Genomic DNA, 23,235 nt, shown 5'->3' with positions numbered 1-23,235 from the left:
TATTTTGTTGAAGTGATGCTGAGGTTGAGATGAGTCAGTCCAAATCCTGTCCAACAGATCCACACGGACTGTCCTATAGATTTATTCAATATATAATAGGATACTAAGCAAAACATCAGTGAGTACTGTAGGTTGTACAATGAAGAAGAATTCCAAGTTAGAATTTAAATGAATATTGCATTTCTAGTGAAGTGAAGTGAAGGTCTGATACTGATGTGATACGGAGGTATCAGTGATATACAGGTGTGTAAATAACCATGATTTCTTCTACTATATACACTGTAATACATACTGCATCACAACATGTTCTCACTGCCAACTCGTCAAATATGACAGCCTGGTCAGTGGCCTTTAAACTATGACACCTTACATACAGCTCTACCGTCAGCTTTGGAGGTGCATGGCTCCACGGTTAAATTAGCAGTAATACATGTGCAACATCTGGTTAGAATTTCAAAATAAACATGCTGACAAACATTTCAAATATTGTGGCATGATATGACTCTTGGGCTGTTATGGACATTGTCAAACTGTTGCAGTTTAGTTAAAAGAATAGTTCACTCTAGAATGAAATTCAGTCATTATCAACTCACCCTCATGCTGATGAGAAGTCTGGTGTAGTTTCTTATTCCTCAAAGCCTGGAGGCACGCCCTCGCGCGCACGCGAGTCTCCCTCACAGCCGCTTGCACTACGGAAGCCGCGGCAGACAAGATCAACAGAACTCGCGATAGATACACACCGGTATTTACATCCAGCTGTGAGCCTGCCTGCACTAGTGATTTGAAACTTTGAAACTCACAGCAGGTCAGGCTCTAGTATCGTATGTGGTATTTAATTGTGATGACGAAGTAGAAAAAGTTACATTTCAGATCAAACATTATAACATTATTATAATTGCTGTAAAATGTCAGAATGAAAAGATGGACTCCCTCTGGGCTGCTGACCTATCGCACCAGTGTCCAGAGGCTTGGGTCAGACACCACGGCAGGGGTCAACTATGAATACAGCATCGTCATGCTGACATAAGACCAGCAGGGAGTAAGGGGTCAGCAGACAGACCTCTACTGGCTCATGGCTTCTTCCATCACAGCTCTCCAATCATGTGAGCCTGTCAGGATACAGTATGTACAGTCATAGAAAAAGAGCCGATGGATCAGCCAGACAAAGACTGAGTCACCAGCACTGCAACGAAGGCAAACGGTTTGGAAGTCATGTTTGACCACTGCAGCCATGTTTAGTTTCAAATCTGGTTGCTGATTTCACTGAAGCACACACGGTTGGCTGTGATTGGCTGGATCCTGTCAGGGCTGATTTGGGTTGTTAAAGGATAACTACCGTTTTTTACAACCTGGACCTTATTTCTAGCAAAATATATGATCATTTACTCACCCAGATAACTTTGGTGTCATTTGGCGTCGTTCGGACGAAATTAGATCCAGTGTAGCGCCGCGTATATCCATATAATGCGAGTGATCCGGGCACCGAAGCGCAGCCTTTATGAGCATTATCTGCCACGAAACTAGTTCATTTCACCAATATTTTGTTACGATATGCTAGTGCTATTCCCCTCTGAGTCCGGGCTCGTCTATTGTCAACATCCGGGGTCTGTAGGTTGATCTACTACCTCTGACCTGGAAGATGTCGTCTCTGAGCTGCGCGCGCACCCGCGACAGCCGGCTTGTTTACCTGTAGCTGCTACTGCTAGTTTGACCCCGGATGTTGATAACAGACGAGCCCGGACTCAGAGGGGAATAGCACTAGCATATCGTAACAAAATATTGGTGAAATGAACTAGTTTCATGGCAGATAATGTGTTATATAGAGGCTGTGTGTCGGTGCCCCGTCACTCGCATTATATGGATATACTGGCGCTACACTGGATCTAATTTCGTCTGAACGACTTCAAATGACACCAAAGTTATCTGGGTGAGTAAATGATCATATTTTATGCTAGAAATAAGGTCCAGGTTGTAAAAAACTGTAGTTATCCTTTAAGAGCAGATTTTACTGTCGGAAACAAGTGTGGATTTAGTTTATTAACCATTGCAGCCTGTATTTGAACAAATAAATGAGTATGAGTTATACAGATGTAATGCAACATAGCACTGAAGATAAAATAGTGCCTCTGAAAAGAGAGAAACCTGGAGATAGCTCGGATGTGTGTGTTTTTTTAAAGTAGCCATGGTTGTTTGGATGTACTACATTTAACAGTGCATTTATTTGTTTAAAGGCAGTTTTTTATTAAGAGAAAGCCCCCTGAGTGTGTGTGTGTGTGTGTGTGTGTGTGTGTGTGTGTTCCTTTTGGACCACAGTTCTTCACACACTCACACACACACAGTCACACCTGGGATTTGTCTCCCCAACTCTCCTTCTGGTGGCAACTAAACAGCTCGACTGGAGCAGAGTGGTCCTCAGGGGCAACATGACATTCACAGCTGAAGGAGAGTGATAAAGAATATTAACAGAAAAAGTAAAGTAGAACGATGGAAACCAGAGGATAATGATGAGGAGGCTACAGTTTCAGTGGTAGTCAGCTCCATGAAGCACAAAGTCTCACAACACCCCAAATTATAACTGTACATCACCCCAGATATGCTGTTGCAAAAATCTTTGATTAGGTTGAATTCGTATTTATATTTGAATCCTGTTCATGTATAATGAAGAGATGGAGTTTATTTTTTTAAAATCCTGTGTCCATAATTTCTGTGTAGGAGACTGAAAGAGTGCAAGAATAAAGAGACGAGCACAGAAAGCGTATGAAGAGACTTGCAGGGCAGAGAGAATTAAACGCTGGCACCAGACTTGATAACAGCCGACATTAACATGCAGTGAGTCAGTGACCCACGCTCAATACCTGACCCCACGGTTGTTCGGATTTAAATAGAGAAAGATTTGCTTCCTTGTTTATGCACAATTAGATATTATGGTGGAGAACAGCGAGGAGGTGGGTTAAATACATGCAAGGCAGCCCCTCACACACGTGCTCACACAAGACGAACACACACATATCTACATTAGCTGCTCGGATGATTCTGTCACGTTTTATTTAGTCGTTTTCCCCAAGAGTACTTTAACTGGACGCTGCCAGGTCCAACATTTTAATTACTTAATTACTTTTAAGTACAGGCGACCAGACATACTGTATATTTCCGCATGTGACCATAAATTATTTTGTTTTTTTGTTGTTGTTGTGTTTTGGGAGTTGTGTTCTGTAATTGGATGATTATGTTTTCATCACTGATGAGCCTCTTTGCATGATTAAAAGGAAATAATTCTCCAATTTAAAGCAACATTATTCATCATTATTTATTTATTTATTTTTTGCAACTTGGAGACCCAACTGCTTCTGAGTGCAATTAACTCTTTTGCCAACTGAGCTGAGCTTACTGAGCTAAAACACACAGTTGGTGGTGTGTGACGACTTCCTGAGAATCATATCTGCTCGACTCAAGTTACAGAGTGGAAATGAACCATCAAAATAATCTTCATGCTGCAATTTCAATAAAAAATCGTTGCATAATTTTGCTCTAAACAATTCAAATTTCCAATTCTGTTCGTCCCAGTTCGATTGGCTGAGGGATTTCTCTTCTGTCCCCTTTCTCAAATCATCTCTCATCATTTGTCTGCTTCATTTACGTCTCTTCTTCTTGGATACGTTCCCTTTACCCTTCTATCCCTTTCACATTTTTCTCAGTGATTACGCATTCACACTTTCTCTATTGTTCATGCCATCTCTCCTCCTGTGTTTGCCTCTGGCCATTGCTCTGTCTTCACTTGCATGCATAATGACAGTGAGCTTAGATAATAGAGTATTAGTGTTGTCTTGATGACACCGTCTGAATATGGATGAGAGTCTCATTATTGCTCAGGGCAGGACGGGGGACAGATAACGATGATTACATTAAGAATGATGAACACTGGTCTGAGAATAAACCCTAATTTAATATAGTCTGATTCAAGGTCTGCACATTAACGAGGGTCAGCATGACAACGACAACAACAACAACAACAGAATAATGGTTTCTTTGACCTCAGTGTTAAAGTTTAGATTCCAGAGGAGCTGTGCTGGAAACAGAATAGGAGACGCTGCTTTTATTCAGAACATGCACTGTAAAAACACAAATAGGAAAAATGGGGCTGTAATAGTGGAGGATTAATGTTAGTGCCCCGGAGGGTGTTTACTTTCCCAAAGTGTTGACTCCCTGTAATGGACAACCTCGAACAAACCACAATCTACTGTGTTAAGATAAGATGAAACTTTATTGATCCATTTGGGGAAAATAAAAAATTGTATGAGCACAAGTGGAAAATAGGATAATCTGTAAAAATGATGACACGAAATAAATAAAAGGAGCACAGCAGTAGTAGCATGCAGATACCATTATCATGCTTCTTAGAAACAAGCAATGGGTAGGAATGTGTACAGTCCAGACATATTTATAGCTCACCATACACGGCCAAGGGTTTAGAGACGCTTGAAGAGAATGTATGCCAAGCTTTACACCCATATAACATCCTCCATTCCTCTGGGAATCTGCTCCACCATTTTTTTGCCCCCTGGTTTCAGGGATTTCCTGCCATTCATAAATTAGTGAGGGGCAAAGGTCTGGCTACAAGTAACGCATATTTTCAGTATCGATAATTGGCTCAATTAGTTTTGTTTTGATTAATTGTTTTGCACATAAAATGTCTGATGACAATTATGCCATGGTCTGGGTGAATTCTAGATTCTTATTGGCTGCAGGGTTCCAATGAACTCCTTATGTACCGACAACTATTGAACTACTCAAGTAGTTCCAGTGAAACTCACTGTTCAGCCTTTTAAATGAATTCATGGTACGAGGTAATTAATTTGTCATTATACAACACAGGGTTGCATAACGAAATTAAAGTTTGTAATCTCCTTCATACTACACCAACAGAGGACATATGTACAGTTATATGCACATAAACATAAACATTCTTTTTTTAGTTGGGTCTGGGTGAATGTAAACAGCAGCAACAAGATGCTGGTGATAATGTGGTCGGCATCTTCATATTAAAAGTTCATCAGTAGTTAAACACTGTTCATCCACTTTGACTGAGCTTGAGCACCGAGCATCAATGATGTAAACACAGAGTCCACCTCTCCTCGTCCAGCTGTAGTCCTGCGCTCTGTTGTCTTCGGAACACGGTCCACCCGTCGGGTGTGATAGCTTGATCCAGGATATTGTGGTGGAGACAGGTCTCTGTAAAGATGTGGACACTACAGTCTCTGATTTCCTGTTGTTTAGCTAGCCTGAGTCACATTTCATCCATTTCGTTTTCCTGTAACCTGCGTTAGCCTTGGGTCTAGGCTAGAGTCTAGGCTGGTTTAGCATGTCTCTTATCCTGGATGTCTCCCCTTTCCTGCCTTGAATGGTCCGGCTGCTCAGGCTGGACGGTCGTTTGGATGTATTTCTATGTTAGGCAAGACTTGTTTCAGCAATCACGAAGAAAACAAACGAAAACAAGATGAAGCAAAATTTCAATGAGCTACTGGCCGCTGCATCTGCGCGCCCCGCTGTTGCCATACATAGTCTGGCAATGATATCATCCATCAACTCCTGATAATGGACACCTCGGCGGGCAACTGTCCCTCAGGAAATGTCAATCAAATCAACCAAAAGTTATTTAATGTACCATCATGTAAGATCAGAACACCACTGCTTGTCAGACTGTTCTGGCCTATGTCGATCATTAATTCCTGAGAGTGGACACCTCATTGGCCATTATCTCTTACTTACTGCACATATCATCATCTTTATGGTCTACGCCCTCATTATTTCACCTTTTACCTCACGGACTTGTCTCAACTTGTCATTCTCTAATTCTTCCTCAGGACTGAGCCTTTCTCTCTCTTCCTCTCTTTCATCACACCTCCCTCACGTCCACAACCTGCCTGTTGGCATCTTACGTGCCCTTTTTTTGCTCTACTTTGTCCTCATTCTGTCTCGATTTAACACTCCGCCCTTTGTGATCCCCACAAAATCTTTCCAGGTTAGTCAAACACTTTTGATTAACAGTAATGGCTCCACTTGCCCTAGTGCTCTCTCCCTTCTCTTTATACTCTCAACCACTGTTCTCAACAGCTTTCTCAATATCTCATTAACTCGTGGAAAATGTGATTCCATGAGTGTCTTCTTTGACTAATTACTCATCCAAATATCTGTGGACAGCATGAGTCATACGCATTCACGCTTTGCTTTTTATGCCTTTTTACATAAAATACATCCACACACAAACACACACGCACAATCACACACAATGACACAAGGAGTAGGTACTTTAAATGATGACCTTTACCTGAAGTAGCAGATTTTTTGGTTAAATGGATTAGTTAAATGACTTTGACTTGCCTCATTGGAGAGCATTTTTAAGTGAGTGTGCTCTCAGCCCGCATGTTTTCCTCTAAAGCTGCTCTAAGCAGCATCACACATTGATGGCCCTGAATGAGATGTAACTATTTGAATTTTGCAGTCCACCTAAATCCTCCGACATGACAGAGGAGGTAACAGAATTTGAAATGTCCTCCTTTGAGATATTTTACAATCTTCTGCGCTCTCTTTTATATCCCTTTTTCTATTTGTATGTAGATTTGACAGTTTGAGTGCAGTGCTTCTGTTTTCAGGCCAGTCACCACTTTGGAAATAGTTTTGGTCTCATTGGAGAGGATAACATATAATGGATAAGATGGGCCTACTTTACATAAGGCAAACAACTGGGACTTTGTTCTAGCCGTTATGTGCTTTCAGTACAAAACCGAATAAGTCTTAAAGATATGATACAGTATGTCACTTTTCTGCATAGAAATGTCTGAAAACGACTAGTCCTTTATGTGTTGAGTTACACATGTTATCCCAAAAAACACTGTTAAAACCAGAGAATTCCAGAAGTCTATCTCGCTCTCTTTCTCCCCCTCTCCTTTCTGTAATGTTACGTTCATAGTGTAAAGCTCTGGCTAACAGTCAACATTACGGAACATGAACACCCGAAAATGAAGATCCACTGCTGGCTGCTGCAGTCAGGTCGATAAACAGGAGTGAAGATAAATCCACTTCTTAATCCACACTCGGCAAATGTCTTTTCGTTTGTTTTGTTTAGATAGAGGGACCCCTAACGGCAGAAGCTACATATTAATTGTTTAAAGTCGAGCTGAAATTAAAATTAATTTATGCAGACAAAGTCATTGTATGTTTTTAAGTGTTTGCTTTGACTTGTCTGCTGACTTGGTCAAAACTGTAATCACTGTAAATGAGAAGAGGTTTAAGTTGTTTATTTTTCTGCAGTGATACTGCCCCCTACATTGGTGTTGTTGTGTTGTTGTGTAATTGGGGTGTGTATTTTTGTGCGCAATGACAATTTTGGAACTGTAATTTGACTGGATCAATCAACAGAAAAGTCCACAATATCTCTTAAAGTTAAACTGCCACACAGGCAGCTGGGGTCAAATGTTGGGGATAATGTACGCTGATCACTGCATTTCTTGTAGCTAAAGCAACTATTGACAGTATGGTTATCTGCCATCACTACAGTTGGGCCTGTCAAAGAGAGGCAGCTAACCAGCTAGCTAAATCCTCTCTATAAGGAGAGACTAATACAGCTCTGAGTTTGCAGACGCTGCAGATGTTGAAATAACAAGAATACAGAGTAACATCTTTTAGGAATCAGTGCTAGCATTAGAGCTAACTAGCTACAAACTTTACAGCATGAAGGGACTTCTTAAATATTGAATATCTTAAAGAGACAGAAGACTTAAAGGTGTTATTGATAACATTCAGCCTCTAAATGTGGCATTCGGATCCCCCCTTTCATTGCATGTTCATGTTACAACACCGCTGTTGTTCGAGTCATCTGCCCCTCAAGTGGTTGCCAGTTTGTTGCGCTACGTTACGTTGCTAGCTCACGTGAGACACTGCAATATGCTGGCTGCATACTGGAACTCATAGCGTAATTTTTCCACAAACTGGCAACAACCAAGACTGTTGATGCTGATGAAACACAGATACCACGTGATACTAAGGGTGTTATTCTATTGGCTCTCAAAACCTTGTGAGGAGCTCGAACCAACCGTCAGAATTCTTACACAGATGTGAACAAAACAATCATTTTGAACCCGACAACTGTTGTAAAATTATTGATTTCACAAATGTCAGTGAACCATGGGAAAAGCCCTCTTAATCTTAGACAGTTCAGAAACACTTTTATTACTTTTGAATAATGGAAACATCTGCACACCAGCTGTAGTATTATTACAGGCTGTATTTCTTTACACAAAAGCGTGGAAAATTCAAATTTCAGCTCTTCTAAATTTCTTTTAGCATGATTACTTACAGCTTAATATTCCCTGCCACCACCGTGCAATTTTTCCAGCATACCTGGTCATTGTCTGCTCCACTGGAGGCTGCTACTGTATATGGTGGGATATGGAGGGATGGGACCTCTAAGGTAGAAAGCTTCATCAGTGATTCAGCTTCTGTAGCTCGCCAACCACATTTTTCTCTTTCTCTCTCTCTTAAACCACCCATTAAGTGGCCAAGGACCCATAGAGGTAGGGTGATATATTCTTCCCTCATACACACACACACACACACACACACACACACACACACACACACACACACACACACACACACACACACACACCTGCTAACTGTCATCTCTTTATGTCGTCTGTACTCTCCCTCATTTTATCTCATCTTTAAGCTCTCCTGCTCCTTGCTTTCTGTTGGCTGCTCCGTCTACCTCCATCTTTCCTCCCATACTGTCTAATCTAAACCCTTTATTATTCATATATGGGCTCCAGCCATTTATCTCTCTAAAGGATAATGGTAGTGTCAGAGTGTGAAAACCTATAGAGGGCTTTCAGGTGGCCATACTGGAGGTCTGTGATACCTGTGTAACGTTGCCAATGGACCACTGATTGTTTTTTTAATGACTTTGAGTCATGATGATGATGAGTGATGATATCCTCTTCTGATGGAAGGACATTAATGAGTAGCAATCGTCATTGGCTCCACTTTTCTCCCCCCACTCTGATGACAAGATCCTGAACCTTTCAGCTCTGCTCAGTAGGAGATACTAAATCAGTTACATGTACTTTAGGGACGACAGCTTGTTTCCAACGTGGTAAACACAGGGATTGATTAAGGAGGGCGTGTGTTCAGCTTTGCCTAACAAGGATCGATTTCCATGTCAGAATTTTGGACATGCTGCCTGGTTGTGTATTTGATTACATTTCCCAGGTAACGTTTAAGTAGCATTGTGTGTTACACTGCTACATTTTCCTTTCTTTTAAAGAAAAAAGCTTAGAAATGATCGCCACCAGATTCTTCACAGCCACCACTCTGTCTTCTGGCTCGGGAGAAAATCAAGCTGTGTTCTGATTGTCCACTTACTGCTGGCGGGGCCCTTCCACTAATTTAATGACACACACACTTAAAAGTCTTTTCATGTAAATGTGAAAGAAAATCAATATTAGCCACACTAAGTCCATGGTTTTATCTGCTCTACAATTTAACTTGCCTTCAAAAGAACACTCACAAATCTTTAAGCCTTTCTAATTGCATTTATATCCAAAACATTATGTTTTGTAAAACACAGAGGAAACAGACAGAACCTGGAACCAGTCATACAGTTTAGGTTCTTAAAGGTTCATGTAATGTCTGTCAGTTTAAACATTACAAAGAAAATGTGTATGCCACTGACACCTTTTACAATTTATATTTGTTGCTGTACAAAATGATCCTGCATATACTGTAACTAGCTCGTACTGGAGTGTGTGTAGGTGCTGACTCTGAAGTTGCGAGTCCAGTGTTTGAACTGTAAATACAACTGTAGATGAAATGGACAGTATTATTATATGCTGGTGGTCTGTCCTAACATCATCTTCAGTGACGTCTGGGTTAGGGGTTGTTGTATCCAGAGGCGCAGGTTTTGCTTCAACATTGGGGAAAGCTGCACTTAAATCAAGTGCACGTCTACAGAGGTTGCAGAGAGGTGCAGAATAAAAGTTTCTCTTTTGCTTAAAAATCAGGAGAGAATCACAAAATATTATTATGATTGTGAATAATTTAACAGTGGTTGTCGTGTCCATAGGGTTGGTTATCAGCGTTAGAGTTAAAGGTCATATTGATAACATTTTTATGGAGACAAATCATTTCTTAAAAATAATACATCTACAGAGCTTGTAGCTGTTTTCCTTAAAAACATGATTTTGAATCAATAATAATATATTGTTTTATCTCTGTGTAAGAATTCTGACGGTTGGTTCCAGCTCTGACGGTGTATTATCTGTGTTTGCTCAGTGATCAAGAGTCTTGGTAGTTTCCAGTTTGTGGAAAAAAAATGGCAGCATACTTTACGGCCTAATGTGAGCTAGTGTTAGCAATGTTAATGTTAGTTAGTTAGCATTACCACATTAACATTTGCTAATGCAACGTTAGCTACAACAAACTGGCAGCCACTTGAGGGGGCAGATGATTCAAACAGCGGTGGTGTTGTGACGTGTATGCAGTGTTAGGGGGGGATGGAATGACACATTTAAAAACTGGATGTTATCAACAACACCCTCAAGGCCTCTAAATAAAACAAAATACCTCAGTGAGTACCATGAGTACTAACATCATGGAAGACTCTCATAGGTCCCATAGAGGTGGAAGTAATAGATTATTACTTGTATCACAAGTATTGTTCTTTGCTATGTGTCTGGATGCATCCGTTAGAGAGTAAAAACACAGGTCACATGAAAAAGTCTGACAAACTGTGTGAGAGACGACCCGGATCAGCAGCTGCAGCAGAGAAGGAGCTGCTGGCAGTGTCCACAGCTCTTTACACTTCCTTACTATTCAGGCTTCACAACTAGTTCTGAATTTAACATTTAAACAATAAGGCTTGTCATTGTAGATATGCCCACTGATGCACTCCAACAAATAGTAGGCATGTCTGCCACACAAATGAAAATGCTGAACTGGACTGGAGCTGGTGATAACTCCAGCTCTCACTCCTCCCCCTCCACCTATGATGGTTCAAAGCATTCCTGGGAGGTGGTGTTTCCGTAGACCTACAGTACGTCAGTCTGTCGGTGTGTATGTGTGTGTAACGTGCATCAGGAAAACAGCGGGGATGGGTTTGCACCCTGAGAAGCTAATCAGATGAATAATGTAAGGAGCTCTGGTGGATCAGTGTGCTGGAAAGATTAAAGGCCGTTCACACTGCTTTCCTGCTGCAGTACGGCCGGTGAGCGCTGGTGTATGCATGTTCATAACAACACATCAGGGTTTCTAGAAAATTACACTATCTTATGTAATATATTTATACGATCCATGAAGCCCTGAGGTGATGTGGCAGTGCAACTCTCTTCACAGCCTCCACAAATAATTGACTTTTGAAAGTGAGTAACACACACACACATACACACAGACCCACATACACTATTTATAGCAGCACACTGGGATGCTCAGAGCTCTGTGATGTCTTGTTTTTTTTGTTTTTTTTTCCGCTAACTTCAATTTTGATATCACTGTACGCCACTCTCTGTGCTCATCTATCATCAGCTGCCTTTCCATCATGTTCCTCAGGTAGGTTCACAGTTTACAACGAGATCCGTCTTATTAAAACAGCGCTATCACGTCACATCCATTGATTCAGACGAGACCCGGAAAATCGTCATTTTTACAGGATGATTTCTGGCTGACTGGCGGGCAGAGAGAGATGCTCTCTCTATACAGCAATATGTGTTACATATTTTATTATCACTTCATATTTTGAGGCATGCACAGCAACACGGGTGCAATCAAAGAGCATATGTGATTCCCAAGTCACAGAAGGACTATTAACTATAGATGAAGTGAAAAACATGAGCGATTAAGAGGAGATGCACAGCAGTGGTACACAGGAGGAAACGTTAAAGGCGGTTGTGGAGAAAGCTAGCTGATTGTTCAGTGTCAGTCCCAGGTTTTCTGTATTTGAAGACCTGGGAACGAGAGTCAACAATAAGCAATCGTGGCTTGGATCGAGCCACCGGCCCTTGTGGAAGCCTACAGATTAAAAAGAACATTTTTCTTTTTTTTTATTGTTGCTAGGCAACCACCAAATCACCTATCCTTAGCTGAACAGTGATTTTGCTGTGACATGAATTAGCAGATATGTACCATTTATTTTGGCTAGATAGAGGTAGTTAAAGCAACTTTATTTACCTCTGCCAAGGATGTTATGTTTTCGCTCCTGTTTATTGGTTGGTCTGTTGGTTTGTCCAACTCAGTGTCTGTGTGCAGCCTTTTCTTTTCTTTTCTTTTTTTTAAATAAAAGCCTTGGAAATGAATGAAGGAATTCTGTCCACTGAACGTCTGGCCTTTTTATTTTTATTTGGATAATGCAGTAAAAAATATTGAACAGGGCAAATGGCAGCAGATTACACAAACAGGAGCCATTGTACATACAAAATGTTGAGCGTAGACACAAACAGAGGTAATTAGAAAGAAAGGACTGTCTCTAATAAAAGACGCAAATAAAGCCCAAGGCCACTATTTGTGGAAATACAGTAGCTGCAGTTTGGGAGTTGTAGGTGAAATTTGTGAAAGCTGTAGCTGTACGTTGGCCATGTGGTCATATCGGAGGCTTCGGTGCCGACCTCGGGTTCAGGAAGAGTGATCCTCTCCTTAGTATGATGATCATAGCTAAATCATGCTGCTCTCTAACAGAAAATTGAAACTGAAAAAAGACAAACATGAAGAAGAAAATCAAAAGATTGTCATTGAAAAACAAATTAGAATACAAAAAAACATCAATATAAAATGATCATTTTAACGCCTTTTTAATTTTTGAGTGGAACTTTTTTCATTGCCAATACATGTTTCAGTGCCAGTACACTTGTGTGTCAATGCCAAATTTCATTTTCATTGGCAACATATAAAAGTCATTGTCCTGGTTCCATACAAATAGATAAGTTGTTATGAGGCGGAACTGAACCAAAGTAAATTGGATATTAAAATGTCACGTAGGTGTAGAAAAGACATATAACTGAAAACTTGGCTGGCTCAGAGTATTTTCTGATAAGCTGAGACAAAAGTCAGAGCCCGGATCTTGAGCTGAAACCTTGTGGTGCTGCTGCCAGCTGGAATTTCTTCAGTGAGTCCATAAAAGTCGTTATCTGTCATGTTGTCAGACTCACTCCATCAATGAATGTTGAAGCAGCATACAAAGTTTTAGCAAGCTTCAATAAGTTAAAAAGCCAAGTTGTTAAAACAGTCCCTTACTTTCAGATGGATGGATGTTGGTGACCTGCCACACGACTGCAAACCTCCCACTGTTCCAGTTTTTAAAAAAATCAGATTTTTTTTCATGGTTCGCATTCTCCACTGAGCTCCACAGTGAGGGGAACTCTTCAATTCAACAAAAATGTGTAAAAATAACAATAAGCCTGACGAGACAAGTTCAATTTGACTTCTGAGTCCTCTTAATTTACCTGTTCTGTCAGCTGGTTAAGGTGATCAGGGTGAACAAACAATCCATCATTTATTGTCTAATTCTGCACATCTGCACTGATGGTCCTCTCCTGTGTTATTTTGTTCTGCACCATCTGGTGACATATGCTTTATTTACCTGCTCCTCATTGTAGCAGACATGCAGGTTATAGTTGGCCGTATGCAGAAAAAAGCAGGACCCAGAGTCAGCAGGGAAATCAGGTAGATTAATGGCTGTGATGAAATATGTACAAAGGTGTTCTCACCTGTGGCTGATTAGATCTCTCCTCATGGCTGTCTGGGTGTGAACATGCTTTTCTACATTCAAATCTCTCTAACCCTCTTGCTGGTTTTGCTGTGTGTTAGGGGCCATGGATGTTTTTACTAACGGTGCGTTCTATGCACTCGCAACTCGGAAAAAAACAAACCCTAACCCATCAGAGTGTAGTGACTAAAAGTCTAAATTGTGATAGCATGATAAGTTGTTTCTGAAAGTGTAAAAAAAAGTGTACTTAAAGTATACTTTGATATGTTGGAAATATGGAAGTATTCTCAAAGTCTTCTTAATAAAATGAATTTGAAGTATACTTCTGTATTGTAAAGGGTGTGACGTGCGATTCTCAAAGTCATCTTTCCACCAGAACCAGTGGGCTTGGCTGGGACAGGACAACGATAAGAGCATGAGCAGGAGTAGATAACTGAACTCCCCTGTGTGGATGTGGGCGGCATTTAATGAAGAATGACTCCTCCTCCACTTTCTGTAAATGTTTCCCCACCTGTGTCTATATTTTATGAATTTGAATTTGTTTTACACTCACTAAAGATAGAAATCCTACAATGAATACCAGATTGTAGAAAGTAGCTGTGTAGAGTTTTGCAAATAAGTGTTTTTTAAATACAAAATATACCATGTTAATCTTTCTGCAGTTTTTTTTTTAAATGGACGTAGTTTTTAACTGTTCTTTTAGCTTAGCTGATGGTAATACAGCTAATTAGCATTTATATTATTTTCAGTAGAATATTTTGCTTGATATCTGGTTTGAAATAGAAAATGTGAAACACGAGTTGTAACACCGGATCACAGATCTGGTCTATAAAGACTCAGCAGGCAGAACAGGTGCGGTAAAAACAGGCTTTCAGACTCGGCAAAATAAAGCAGAGGGTTAACAGAAGCAGATGGTCTACAGAACAGGTACAGGCAGGCTCGACTGCTCATGTGACCGAGACGATCTGGCAGAGCGTGACTGACAGACGTCCTCTGACATACAGAGGCTGATCGTGGGTAAGGAGCAGCTGGGTGGGCAGATGACTGGGTCAGCTGATGACAGGGGAGGTTAGTGTATGCAACACAGCTGATGTTCCCCAATTTATGGCCATCTGTAGACCAAATACATTATACCAGCAGACATGGCCGCTCCAAATAAAGGCCGCTCTAAATGAGGATAAGAAATGTGGCCTTCTGGTCCAAATTTGGAGGACATAACTGGTGCATCCAATGCAGCCCTCACTGTCCCACAGTCCAGCCTGCAGTGGACAGTTGGGGAATTAGTTTTGCACTCAGTGATCATCAGTCACTGGCACATGGTAAGTTAACTAGAGTGACTACACAGTGTGAATAACTGAAGCTCCAGTGTTCTTCTGAGGACCCTGTTGATGATCCATGAAAAATACAAGTCAAATCATTCACACTCACTTTGTTGCTGAGAGTTAGATGACACGATCAACCACTTTCATATATAAATATTGAATATGAAGCTAAGCCTGTTAGCTTATTTTAGCATAAAGACAGCAGAACAGCTAGCCAGGCTCCCTCTGAAGACAAAAGAAACGTCCCTACCAGCACCTTTAAATTCAATTAGGCAGCCTGTTGTATTTAATCTGTGCAAATACTGAAGTTTAAGAACAACCACGAGGCTGGCCAATCACGCAAGCTGTACTTCAGACTAGCAGCACGAATGACCGTTAGCACAATATGGAACATGATGTACATCAAGTTGTCCCTGTGCATTATGAATTATGAATCCTGTCCATGTCCATGTAGACAAACAATCACTTGTAGCACTGGCATGCTAGTAGCATAGCAACACAGCAGCTTCCCCTTTGTTATTTAATAGTGCTTGGCAAACTGCTTCGAGGCGCATTACCGCCACCTTCTGGATCGGGGCTGTAAACGTTCTCAACGTTTCGTCACACAAAAGGACCACGGAAAGGATTCTGTCTGAATGAGCCTTAATACAGAAGTGGTTCAAAACTGAACTAATATGCACTCCTGTAGGCCAAAGAGTGGTGGTCTTTCGTTCTGTCGCACAGTAAAATAACCTTATATTTTAGGTTTTCAAGGACAAAAAACACACTGCTTGTCACTGACATTTCTTAGTCGCTTGAATTACACAATACCTTTGCTGAGGTTAAGAAGCGTTTTGTCTTGAGATGCCCCCTTAGCTTAATTTGCACCATTGCACATGTGACATGTGTCCCCTGCAGGAGAGGCATTCTGGGTTGGAACAGCTACTTTCCCCAATCCATGACAAAACATAAGCCAAGGGGCTCTCACTGCCTGATTAGGGCTCTAAGGCTGCTTCATTTTGGTTGTCTTGAAATGTCACGAGGGCTGAAATCTATAAGCACTTATAGTGACAGTGACTTTTTATCACTCGCTCTGACAGTCGATATTTCTGACTGCCGTTCACCTGGAAAACTCTGTGACTACCATGATGAAATCCATCTTCTTAAAGAAAATTTAAATGTCCACGTACAAAAACATAGTAATATTAAATGTTGCCTTGATTTTTATGTGGTAATATGTGACTTCAAATGTAAGTACATTTTGGAAATACATTTTGCAGCATTTTGGTCTGTCTGTCAGCCACCCCAGGGTGCTGTGATGCTCAGTTTGGAGATCAACTAAGTTCTTGGCATAAGAGGAGGATGGAGCAGTTGTTGCCATGACAAATAAGTCTAGTTTGAACCAGGCAAAACTTCCTTGGCAATGCAACATTGTTGAGACCTGGCAACGCATACTGTAGAAACAAAGTGTCATTTACTGGCTGGATTTAAGAGCAGCTGCTCCATCTTATGTTTCAATGGAGCTGCTGCAACTTCCTGTCGTTCAGATTGACAGTAGAGAACTTCTTGAGGAAACATTTAGTATGCTGTGCTCATGCTACTGTCAGTGTGTTCAGAGCCCCTCTGATCTAAATATGAACATGAGCAGATCACACTATCAGAGACTCCGTCTCCTTTTCATTTGAACTTATTCTCCAGATTGTGTAGTGACAGCTGCAACACGCTGAGACATTTTTGAAGACACTTTCCACTTTTCTCCTCAGCGGGCTGGATTTCCCTTTACAGTGTTTTATCCATGGCATTTAGATTGTTTTACATCTAATGGGATGTATCTAATTGAACTCTTTTGTGCATGGTGTCTACTGCAGTGGACAGATATTTGGAAGCCTTTTTAAACCAATTAAACTAGAGTGCCATGTCCCAGTCACCAGGGGGACAAGCCCTTGTCCACAGTTTCGAGTTGACTCTTATCTTTGTATGTCTTTGTTGTTTTGAGATGGCATCATAAATTCAAAATGGCAGACGGAAGAAGATATGCACATGTAGAAAGGTGTTATATGTTTATCCAGATTTTTCTTGTGAACTTTTTCTGTGACTGAAATGTGATCTGTCCACTCCAGTGGACGTTATGAGCCAAATATAGGGTATAATCTGTTATTTAAATGGCACAATGTAACTTTTCCTGAGTAACAATTCTGGTAATATAGTCTTATGTTACTGGACTGTAGGACTTGGTGGATGATGTGCCGTTTTGTTCCCATAACTGGAAATACAGGCCTGATTTGTGCTAACGTTCACTGATACAGATAAAGATGCATGCTTTAAAGTTAATCTAAAAAGATTTGTCCAGCAAACTGCCATTCCATGTATCGAAAAGTGCTGTCTTTGTTTAATTATAGGCTTGTAAAACAGTTACATCGTGTGCTTATAAATTATGATGTGATTTTCACTGGAGTGGTTTTATTAAATAGTAATATTAAATTGTCTTCAGATTTGATCTACCCTTTGGCGCTTAGCAACCACTGGAGCTGACAGATGTAGTTTCAGTCTCAGAAAAAACATGTACAAGAAAAATATTATTAAAATCTGGTTAAAAGTATTTCTAATCTTATTGAGTTGAAAACTACTGTTTTTTATATCTGACTGGTTCTCTGAGAACAGCGGCAGCAGAGCTGTCGTGATGTGATGTTATTTGTTAATAACATCTATGTTCCAGATAATACACACAGTAAAATATTGTTTCAGATGCTGGTGAGAGAAGGCGTTCTTTGGGAGAAGGTTGACGAGTCTCTAGTGGATAGACCGCTGCTCATCTCTGTCTCCGAGTCAACTGGAGCTTCTTTTACAATGAACGTGATCTCTCTCCAACCTTTCTGTATTAAGACTTAACCAAACCATAACAATGGAGTGGGCAGACTAAAATATGTAACAGTTTCAGGAAGCACTGACAAACAATGTTGTTATGCTGAGAGACTCTCTGATGCCAGGTTGTGACAGTGTGAAGGACGATGGCACACCTCGTCTTCCACAACTTCCTGTTTGGAATGAGAGCAGGTTGGAAAAGTCATGTATGTTCACACTGAAACATTCTTGCTCCTCAAGGTTTGTTAGTAGCTGTTTCCAGAACTTTCACCAATTTGCCTCGTTGTCATGGTTTAGTGTGGCCCAGACATATTGGATTATTACAGTATTTTTAGCCTTGTCAGTATCATTCTACCCACTAACAGTCCTTGACATTGACTTGCACACATACAGACGGACTGATATAAATATCCGGCGCCTAATAGAGAGTCGCCTGAAGCTCGGAATAGCTTTGCCGTCCTCGCCCTGCTGTCATCCTAAACTGTCTGTAGAACGATCATTACTGGGTCGTTCATCAGGAGGAAAGCCTCCATGTCTTTGAGGGGCGACTCAGGTGGAACTCTTCAGACCGTAAAGTTTTAATGATGTGTGCATGTGGCCCAAGGGCGAGGGGAAGGAGTTTGGCTTTGACTCCTTGAGTTCATCGTGACATGAAGTCTGTGTGAGAAAGTTATCAGTCATCCTGCCAGCAGACAGATCCAGAGAGTGTTTGTTTTGGAGACCGAACCGGCCGACCTCCTGAAAAACCTTCCATTAGAATTTGCCTCCTCCATCGGCGCCTAATGCTCGATGCAATACCGCCACACATTCATCAGCAGCGTGTTAGGTATCAGGTGTCGTCTTACCATCTCTTCTCTGCGCTCATCTGAATTGCAAATTTCCTGAAAGGAAGAAACTGAAAAGCAAGACCGAGCTGCAGTGTGCCCCGCCAACCCAGACTCCGGGAGAGGAGAGGGACGGGGGAAGGACGGAGCAGCCAGCTGGGTGGTGAAAATATGAAACACTGACAGACACACACACAGAGAAAGAGAAAGAGTTGGAAACAAAGAGAATTTAAGACTCAAACCACCCACGCAGCTACATACATGACACAGAGGGCACAACGGCTCAAACACAGAACATGCATGTGCAGTGAAAATACACACACACGCGCGCACACACACGAGGTATAAGCTGTTTGACGTATATGGTAGGAAAAGGAAAGGTGGCGGTACAGAGATGATCCAGTTTCCTCGTCAGGACAGTAACACTGGCAGAATTCCCGCGGTGCCTTCTTCAAACAATGTTTCATCCAGACTCCACTGTAATCCTTCTGAAAACTAATAACTCAGAATATTTATAGAAGATGGTGCAGGGCATAAGCTGTTGCAGTCAACTCTTGAACATTAAAGTAATCCACTGTGTATAAGAAAGTTTTTTCCCTCTTTCTGTTGTGCCTTTGCAAACTGCCTGCAGAACTGGTACAGCTGAAACCAGTGAGTGTGTGTGTGTGTGTGTGTGTGCGCACAGTGCCACTGTCCTTTGGGAGATAAGTTCAGCCACTCTTACATGGGCGAGCGAGCGAGAACCAAAGTGACTTCAGTTGAAAAACAGTAGAAAAGGAGGACTGTGGGCTGTGGCTGACAGAGGGTGGAGGACAGATGTGGATAGTGTGTGAAGGGAAGATAGGGAGCCGAGGAAAGAGAAAGGAGAAATGAAGGCGGAGGGGGGCAGGAGGATGCAGATGACATTTTGCTGCATCACCGCTTAAAGCCAACCTGCTAACACTGCATCTCTACACTCTCACTCTCTAGACACGCTTGTCCAGATGTATTTGTGTGCATGTTCTCTTCCTGATAGGGATAGAGTGGTCTGCTTTATTTTGACAGCTCAAGTGGAAATAAGTGACACAGGCAGCTTGGAATGGGAGTTTTTCTTTATTTTCAAATGTCTTAGCTTTTGTTGAACTTTTCCCAAGGAGCAATAGAAGGCACCCTGATTGGAAACATCACAAACTGGATGGTTGGTGCACAGCCCAGGGCAGGAAGGCTCTACAGCGGGTGATTAAAACACGAACCACGAACATCACTGGTTCCATCTACAGAGCATCATTGACATCGATAAAGTGAGATGTCTGCACAGAGCCCAAAGGATACTGAAAGCGACACCCACCCAGCCAGTCTGTTCACCCTGCTGCCATCTGACAAAAGATACAGAAGTATCTGCTGCTGTACCACCAGACTACAGAGCAGCTTCTCTCCTCAGGCTGTGAGACTGAATTCATAGTCAACACTTTCTTATAGATGTAGCGCAAAAGTCCTCCAACACTGTCAAAAAATGACAAAACCCAATTTACCTGTTGGGTCACACTCTAAGGAAAATGCCATCGTGAGTTTGCCTGGGGTTTTCTTGGATATCCCTGTTGGGTAGATATCAAAGACTCTCGCAAAGACGACAAAAATAAGTTAGCTCGATGTCACAGTGATTCTGTCTATAAAAAAAAAGAATTTGGACACTCAAGTAGAATGGGGAACAGTAAATAGATATTATATTGGTAGTTCAGAAACAGCTGGTCACCTGTTACCAATCTCATGTTGATAACAGTGATTTCATACGAACAGTGGAAGCGTTGTGTTGCGGCTGCCGCTCCCTGAATGGTCGGCATACGTCACGTGTTCAATGAGCCGGCCTGTAACTCTGATCCAGTAAGATGATTCCAAAACAATGTTGAGAGATTCCTGTAGGATATATGTTATTTTAAGGGTTAGGCCAAAGACCAAACTGATTGGCACCTTTTTGATTTTGAGATAAAAAGAAACTTCCTTCATGTTAAAGACGGCAGCGGTTCCTGAAAGGGAAATACAACATTGCTCACATGTTGCACCATCCTATCTGTGTTTCTCTGTTCCTCTATGAATTGCTGGAGACACTCTGCACCATTTTGCCCTAAAATGTGTTGGGATTATCATCACACTCAGTAACGCTCAAAGCTGAAAGCCAGGACTTAAATCACAGTTTCTTTTCAAATCCAAACAATAGTGTCCCTGTATAAATAGTTAACAACTGCTCTTTATTGAATTATTTTTCTTTCATCATCAAAGGAGCAGCGATCTGAATTATGTCAGACTCAATTAAATCAGACAAAGTATTTCATTTTGCCCGAAGCTGAAATTAACATTTGAACAGTTGTGAGTTGGCGGCTTCATTCTGACAGTGGAGTTTTCCCTCCATACAAGGGTCTGAGAGCTTAGCACTGTCACCAGGCTATTCTCTCTTGATCTATTGTTCTTATTTTCTCTCATCCTCTCTGTGCTGATGCTTACAGTTCACATTGAACCAACTTATCATCCCCCTCACCTCTGCTTCCAAACTAAAACATTCATGCGTCTGTCAGTGACATATTTTTCTAATAAGAAACGTGTTGAATAGCTCTATATTACAACAGTAATCACTGTTATATAATGTTTGGTCAGTAACATGTCTCTCCTCCTCCTGCTCATGCAGTAAAGATGGTGGTATCCCTGCTCACTTTATCCAATCAGGACAGAGAACTCCATAAAGAGGCGGTCCTTACTCAGAGAGCAGGATCCTCCTGTTTGCTGTTTTGTCTGGTGATGACCGCTGTGTGGGTACATAGAGAGGAGGGAGGGGACTGCTAACTGCAAAACAGACAGGACATTAGCTAAAATTACGACGCTTCAGCAGCTTCGAGGTTATGAAAAAGGAGGAAACATCACAATGATTCATTAAGTTCTTCCTCTGGTAGAACAGATGTTGTCAGACCTTTTAAAAAGATCCAGACTGAAGCGCTGAGTGTTGAATGATTCTCTCAATGATTGAAGAGGGACACTGATCAATATCTCATCACTGTGTACATTTTCCTCCTCATGATTTAAATACATTTTTTAAATGCTCTGGACTTCAGGATAATGATTATCCATGGCATGCTGATGAAGTCATTATTACTAACCATGGATATACTACAGTGGCTGTGTAGGCAGAGTTTATCAGCTAATCACAGTACCCAGCGGAGGCCTTGTGTGTTTCTGTGTACAGTACGTCTGAGCCCTGGAACCAAACAACACTTGAAAGTGTGCTTTCCAGAGAGAAACTGGATGGTCACCCTCACATACACAAAACAGTAGAAATATACGTGCAACTTCATGATTCGCCATAACATGTTTTACACAGGTCCAGTACTGGCACATCCTCTGAGTGGAAAGCAGTCCAAGACTCTTACTGAGACACAGTATAGAGGCTTTATGTGGCCCTTTGTAGTGCAGATAACAACATTTATCCAAGATACATTTGCCACACTCATGAATTACGGCTTGAAAAGTGTTTAGGATTCAGATTTTGTATTTGGACTAACAGCTTCATTAACTCTTGCTTTTGTTTTCAGTCTGCCTGTCTCTCAGTCTGTGTTTGAGTCCCCTTTGTGTTCAACTCGACAGCTAATCAGCTAATAGTCAGGTTGTCCTGCTAATAGTTTTTAAAGCAGAAAAAAGACAGCCCACCATCTAGGTAGTCAGTTTCTGTGTAGCTTCATGATTTGGTTTCTGAAATTCCTTTTCTATTGTGAAACTTGTGTTTCTTTAACTTGTGTTAGCCATGTTGGAGGTTGTTAGCTTGTAAGCGAATGGGACAATAGGTTGACATTTCATGTCATTTCAAAAGAGGTATTTGAAACATTGAAACCTGTCTTGTAGCTAAAAGACAAAAACACATCTCATGGTTTATACTCTGACACAGAGTAGTGTTTAGTATAAGCATCACCAGCTTGTGTACTAATCTGTGTTTTTGACTCCTTTAGGTCAGAGATTTTAATCAACAGCTGAGATATTATGACCTTCTGCCTGTGCAGACACTTTTTACTGCGGAAAGCCCTGACCTAACTTGCAATGCTGAAACATTCTTTTCATTGAGGAAGAGAGATTATTGATCCAGAAGTCATGCTCTGCAGTATAATGGAACTTTGCATTGGCTAATATGAAACTTGCAAGTATGACTGCATCTTGAGCAGCTCTACATCACAGCCGCATGTCCTGCTCTTCATGGTGGCTACACAATAAAACATTTTGTACATCTGCAAACACATTTGTTTTCATTGGGAGCAGAGGAAGCTGAGGTGAAATCTTCCACCACTGCCCGCCCTTGAAAACAACCAGAACATTCAGTGAATGCACCTGAACTTGTGAACACTGCATTGCTGCAGAACACTGCAGAGCTGCATCGAATCATTAATCGGACAGAGCCGAGAGTGCAACCTGCAGAATGCAGCAATCAGCCCTTTACGGCTCGTTTCACCAGTGAATAATAGATTGAACTTGAAAGCGTCCCTGAAAT

At 41.3% G+C, this 23,235-nt stretch overlaps 1 protein-coding gene across 1 annotated transcript in view; it reads left to right on the top strand.

Annotated features, from left to right (window-relative positions):
- Positions 1–23,235, top strand: part of klhdc8b (kelch domain containing 8B) — a 198,537-nt gene that overhangs the window by 69,228 nt on the left and 106,074 nt on the right. The window lies entirely within an intron of this gene.

Source organism: Pagrus pagrus (genome assembly GCF_965226575.1).
Source record: "Pagrus pagrus genome assembly, chromosome: 11".
Classification (NCBI taxonomy): Eukaryota; Metazoa; Chordata; class Actinopteri; order Spariformes; family Sparidae; genus Pagrus; species Pagrus pagrus.
The sequence above is the reverse complement of the archived record's forward strand: the minus strand, read 5'-3'. Positions and strand labels throughout refer to the sequence as shown.